The 6,561-nt window shown below is 37.7% G+C and overlaps 1 non-coding gene across 1 annotated transcript; it reads right to left on the bottom strand.

Annotated features, from left to right (window-relative positions):
- Window positions 1-1,488: 1,488 nt before the first annotated feature.
- Window positions 1,489-1,570, bottom strand: trnaf-aaa (transfer RNA phenylalanine (anticodon AAA)). The gene has a single exon. It is a non-coding gene; the product is annotated as a tRNA-Phe (tRNA).
- Between the last annotated feature and the right edge of the window lie 4,991 nt (window positions 1,571-6,561).

Consider the following 6,561-nt stretch of genomic DNA (forward strand, 5'->3'; position numbering starts at 1 on the left):
GTCAGCCGGTGCAGAGCCTTGCAGTTTCCCATATGGTCTAGCGGTCAGGATTCCTGGTTTTCACCCAGGCGGCGGAGTTCGACTCCTGGTATTGGAATTGGTCTTTATGATTGGACTTGAGCAAAAATTTGCCTACTCGGCTCTTTGTACGGGGAATTAGCTCAAATGGTAGAGTGCTCGCTTAGCATGCGAGAGGTAGTGAGATCAATGCCTGCGTTCTCCAGGTTTTAAAATTATGTAGAGAAACAGATGGACTACAGTCAGTAATTGTAGAACTACAAAGTGCTTCAATATGGTAAGTGGAGCTGATAAAATGGACAGTGAGTTTAGAAACAAAGAGGTTGTTTTAATGTCATGTTCTAACCCAGGGGTGGGGAACCTTCTACCCACTGAGGGCCAGATTAATAATTACATATCTGGTCACGGGCCACAGACTACAATGACGCAACATAGAGCCAAATTAATATAGGCTTTATAAATACATGATGCTGATGGTATGTAGTGTTTATATTTGATTTCAGACTTACCTTATCATGTGACGGTTGTGAATGTTTGGTCTTGACCAGCTGTGGAATATCTGGGGGCAATGATGTCGTGGCAACACGCAACCGGTATGTGGCAACATAACTCGTATTTGTTATGTCTGTTGTATCGTCTAAAGTTTAATTAATTGCATAAAGCCCAGACAATAAAATCTAGGAAATATATGGCGGGCCACATTTGATTGAGCGGGGGGGCCGTATACGGCCCACGGGCCGGAGGTTCCCCACCCCTGTTCTAACCTGTAATATATTGCATTTCTTAAAATTTCCGCTAGGTGGAGGCAATCTGCAAATTTACAAAAACAGTGGCCACATTTCATGTCAATCACGTTGACCTGTTAGAGTGCTGGAGTCTAAACCTGTAAAACTCTCTGATATTTTACTCTTAACGATTTCACATTGTAACAACATCTTCTGTTGTTTTAACCCGAGGTGGCTCTGACAGAAACCTGTTCACCCTCTCGAGGTTAAAGACTGCAAGTCGAGACTGCAGTGCCAACAATGCTGCTCCTACTAGATGTGACGGACACCTGGCGTGTTTGCACCAAAAATGTCCAGAACTTAAAACGGACTTTATCACAGACTGGACTGAACAATGAAGAACTTACATTATTTTTTTGCTAGTTACAACTTTCAGTTCAATTTAATTTTGTGTTTGTATGATTTGTGTAAATCCTATTAATTTAAAGTATCCTTCAAGCCACCCAAGAAGGACGGGTCCCTGCTGAGTCTGGTTTCTCTCAAGGTTTCTTCCTGAGTTTTTCCCTGCCACAGTCTGTTGGTCCTGGATTTTGTGAAGTTGCTTTGAGACAATGTTCATTGTAAAAAGCGCTATATAAATAAATTAAGACTTGACATGTGTCTGAGATCTCTAACTCAAGCACCGTTTATGCAATCCATTTGATTGCAGCTCATGAACTTTCTTTTAAAAACGAAAAGCATGAGTTGGCAGCGGTGGGACTCGAACCCACGCCCCCGAAAAGACTGGAAATTTAATCCAGCACCTTAGACCACTCGGCCACACTACCACTGGTTAAGGTGCCGATCGAAACGAGCAACTACGTATGCAATTTCTACCTGCGTTTTCCAATAGAAGTTAAAGAGGTTGCAAGTGCTGTTGCCACACTTGTGATAGCTCAGTCGGTAGAGCATCAGACTTTTAATCTGAGGGTCCAGGGTTCAAGTCCCCGTTCGGGAGAGTTGTTTCTTACTGCATTAGGTGAGCGGTAATGTCCCGTACTACGTGCTTTGTTTAGAATGATGAAGAATTTGTACTTTGTGAGATATTTCTAAGTAAAATAGCATGTACTTGATAAGCTTGAAATAATAGCACTCTGTGTGTGTAACATGTTCTCCATACCATCTAGTTGTTTTAAACAGACTGTAGTAAATAGAGGACCATTTAAATCTATATTTATGTGCAGCCTAATAATGCACTGAGTTTTAGATATTAATACCCACATATTTTATGTTGAATTACATGCATCATAATTTTAGTTCTTGCTTCACAGAGCTGCTTTGTTATTGCACTGCACTAAACAGTTGGTATATCCTGCACTATTTTGGCCCCTACATAATGCAGCATCAACCCTTAAGACAGTCTGTCAGTGGTACAAAGTTACGATTTGGTTCAGTTCGTCCTAAAGGCTGCGATAAACGCGAGTACGTGAGCTTAAACACGTTGAACCCCCACTTTATAATGCAGCATCAATGATCTGTTAGTACATTACAATTTACAAAGGGTAAAGGAGAATTGTGGGCCATATTGACTAATCAGTGAAAATTAATGTTTCCTTGTATAATAAAACCATTATGCTTATTTAGCCTTAATTAGCTTTAATTATTAAATAGTTAATAAGATAGTGATGGTGAAACTAAAAACCTGTAATTACCATCACTAAGTGTTTTTACCATCACAACAAGATATGTGTTGGTAATGACATGTTGAGGTAATGACAGTTTTTACTTAGGAAAAAAGTAAACAGCTAGTATACAATGTACTTTACATACATTTAAATAATGTGAACATTTCAGTTGTAAAATACTGCTGTAACAATGTAAATAGACGCTGAGTAAACATACTTTATGATCAGGATGAATACATGTTTAAATTTCTCACACTTTTAGAGATCAAAAGCCTGGGTCCTGGTATCCATGTGGATGTTACTTTGACACGTACCACCTACCTCAGCATTGTTGCAGACCATGTACACCCAGTTCATGCAAACTGTATTCCCTGATGGCTGTGTCCTCTGAAGAAGTAAACTTGCATAAAGCATGAGATGTCAGAAGTGGGATTTGAACCCACGCCTCCAGGGGACACTGCGACCTGAACTTAGACCTTAGACCTTAGACTGCTCGGCCATCCTGACATGCTTGCAAGGTCCTAATGCCAATTACCAACAACACCCCCACATGGCCAAAGATTTGTACAAAGTGCTGAATCTTTTCACATTATTATGTACTGTATGTTAGAGGGTTAAAGACATAAATGTGTATAAAGCACTAGCAGTCAGAAGTGGGATTCAAACCCACGCCTCATGGGACACTGTGACCTGAACTTAGCGTTTTAGACCTCATCCTGACTAGCTTGGGTACCATCGACACCACCATTTGTATGAACTGCTTAATCTTTTCACATTATTATGTATGGTAAATTTACTGACTGTAACCCATTTGCTGCACTGTACACTTTGTCACTAGGCTGTAAACCATATATCAATCGAAAGGGAGCCCCATATGAGCACTCCAACTGACCAAATAATGTTTTTTGAAAGGGTTCTTTTTGTGTTCTTGGTAGAACTGTTTCTACTTGAAGAACTCTTTAGTATAATTCAAGGTTCTTTGCTAACTCAATTTGATTTTTATGGATTTTTTTTCTCTTGCCACATATAAATGCACATAACATTTTAATGACTGGAAAACAATCGTGCAATTGATACAGGAAAAAAGGAAAAAGGTGAAAGAAAGGAATCTGTTTGTAATCTACCTGCAAAATTCTCCTCCAGAGATGTTTTTCTTTGTGTCCAGGGTTCAAGTCCCTGTTCGGGTGAGTTGTTTCTTACTGTGTTGGGTAAGCGGCATTGTCCCGTACTACATGGTTTGTTAAGAAAGTTAAAGAATTTATACTTGGTGAGATATTTCTAAGTGATCAGCTTGAAACAATTGCATAGTGAATGTGTAACATGTTCTCCACACCAACTAATTGTACCCCCAGCCGTTTCAAACACACTATAGTAAAAAGAGGACCGTTTAAACTATAATTATGTGCAGCCTAATAATGCAATGAGTTGTACATATTAATACCCACATATTCTATGTCGAATTACATGCTTTTTTTAATTGTTCAGTTCTTGCCTTACAAAGCTGTTTTGTTACTGCACTGCACTAAACAGTAGGTATATCCTGCACTATTTTGGCCCTTACATAATGAGTTCTTTCTGTGTCCTGACTGACCTCTTATTGATGACTGATTCAGTATTATCTTAAAATGACAATCACAAAAAACTGAATAGCTTAGTGTGCAGTGATAACCATTGTTATAGTTGTCATTGTAGCATACACTGTTGCTCAGTTACAGACTAACCCAACATAACACCAGCACAGTCTAGTTTAAACCAAAAGTAGATTTATCTCAGGTGCTTGTAAGTGCAGCATATTCTTTTATTTTATTTTATTTTCATCAAACATTTTATCTTGGACGGGGTCGTGGTGGGTCATTTTTTACTGGGCGGAGGGAAAGGATACAGTATATACACAATATTGAACATAAAATGATCTTTATTATAAATACTTGTAGTGTTTGTGCCTGTGCTGACTTGATCATTTAGAAACTACACACCCAGAAGCAGCAGCCACCTCACTGGCCTATAGTATGTCATCTATATTTTATTGTTCAGTGTGTTGTACTCGTCGAGTACTTTATGCCAATTTGTAAAGACAGTAAATAAGTCTCTATAGTTCTACCTAATGTTTAGTCATGTGATGTTCAAGTCCATGTAGACACAAGTACTACAATGAGCAATATATAAATATAAAAAGTCATTCATTTGCATGAATAGTTAAAAGCTAATGAATGGATTGTTGGATGGATAAATGCATTTAGATTCCCTCGATTTTACTTTATGGTAAAAACCCTACACAGACAGAAGAACAAAATAAATATTATGAAGACCATGTTTTTAACTACAGTGCGTTACAAGTCTAAATGTTATTTACAAGTCCCTACTTAGCTCATGGGAAAATGTGCTTAAAAGTTTGCAACGATTCTGCATTGGAGAATGCGAGCATCGATCCAGCTACCTCTCGCATGCTAAACGAGCGCTCTACCATTCGAGCTAATTCCCCTTACGATGAACCCCCTTTAGCCTTTTGTAAATTGTAATGTACTATCAGAGCGTTGATGCTGCATTAAAAAGTGAGGGTGCAACGTGTTTAAGCTCACATACTCTTTTCTGTATTATGCCTTGCTTTTAAACCATCACAGACTCCGTTTATCGCAGACTTTAGGACGATCGAAACCCAATCAAAACTGTCTTTGTACCACTGATAGACTGACTTAAGGGTTGATGCTGCATTTTAAAGGGAATGTCGTGAGTTTAAGCTTTTCATCTTTTACAAAACAGTTAACCAGATGAAAAATCATTAAAAAGTCACGTACCGCTACTTTAACAAAAAGTCGTTTTAGATAAAACTCCGAGACATTTCAAAATTGGAGAATTATAAGTTATTGTGTGTTTGTGTAGCCCAATTAAAATTTGGGGATTACTAATATTTTATGTTAATTTATAACTAGTAAATAAGTTGTTCTTATTTGTTCTGTAAATAATGTTCTGGTTGTTTTATGCTGTTTAAAGTAAAGTGTATGTATAGCCCTCCCTTGATTTATTTTTAAGCCAATCAGCATGAACTGTCACAGGTCGGGAAAAGAGCGGGAGAAAGTGGGTGGAAAAGAAGAAAAAAGTGGAGAAAATAGCGTGATGTGAAACAAGTGTCATGTAAGCAGGTAAAACACCTGTTTAGGATTTATCTCTCTTGATGCGTCAAGACAAACGGACAGTGAGTCTTATATTAACATCTTGCAGTCGATTAGTGACATTGTTTATGCTGTATCAGCCGTGAACTTCGTCTCTTGAGTTTACGCGCATGGACATTGAAGGCAGTACGCTTCCTCAGCAACTGTGATGATTACAGTGGATTAAAAGCATCGGATTAACTCTGATTGTTTCATCCAAGATCAAAAGGAAAAAGACTGGTGGATTTTTTCTGTTTCATCCATGTAAACAAAGAACGTGGACAGCTCCACCACAACCGACTAAATATACTTCGTGATCTGTGCTGATTGGGACTATTAGGTTGGATCAGGCCTGCAATGGTAATTAAAAAATTTTTTAGTTAGTTATTTACCTAACTTAAGAGAGATTGATGATATTTTGAATATTACTGATGGTAATTTGAGTGAATCTGTATTATGACATTTTTGTAAAATATATTGGGGTTTGAAATGCATATTAATGATTGTGTAAATGAGTAAATAGTTAATTTGTTTAAGTATTATTAACGTATACAAGTTTGGTATGTGAGTCAGGGATAATGTTAATACAGCTACTGTAAATGGTGTTAGTCGCAGGTTTTTTTGTGACAGGTTAGTACCACATATATATAGGGTAATTGAAGTAGTTTTTTCGGTTTAAATAAGAGTATAGCTTAAATATAAAATAATCGTAAGTACTGATAAGTAGTGGCCCTTTTAAATCCTTACATTACCACAAAGAAAGAGATTTCTTAAATAAAAGAAGTCGGGGAGCGCTTTCCAAATACAGCCAGGTGTGCTAGGGGGCGCTATATTTGTCAATTTAAACAAGTCAAAAAAGGTCTTTAAACCAAACGATTTGAGTAAAAATAGAGCATAACTGTCACTGTAAAACTTACAGACTGACCTAATGTTTGATGCAGCGTTTCAGTGAGCAACGACTTTCATATTATGTGTTGCCTTTAAGTGATCATAATGTTTCAGCAT

The sequence above is a fragment of the Trichomycterus rosablanca genome, unplaced genomic scaffold, assembly GCF_030014385.1.
Source record: "Trichomycterus rosablanca isolate fTriRos1 unplaced genomic scaffold, fTriRos1.hap1 scaffold_216, whole genome shotgun sequence".
In the NCBI taxonomy this organism is placed as follows: domain Eukaryota; kingdom Metazoa; phylum Chordata; class Actinopteri; order Siluriformes; family Trichomycteridae; genus Trichomycterus; species Trichomycterus rosablanca.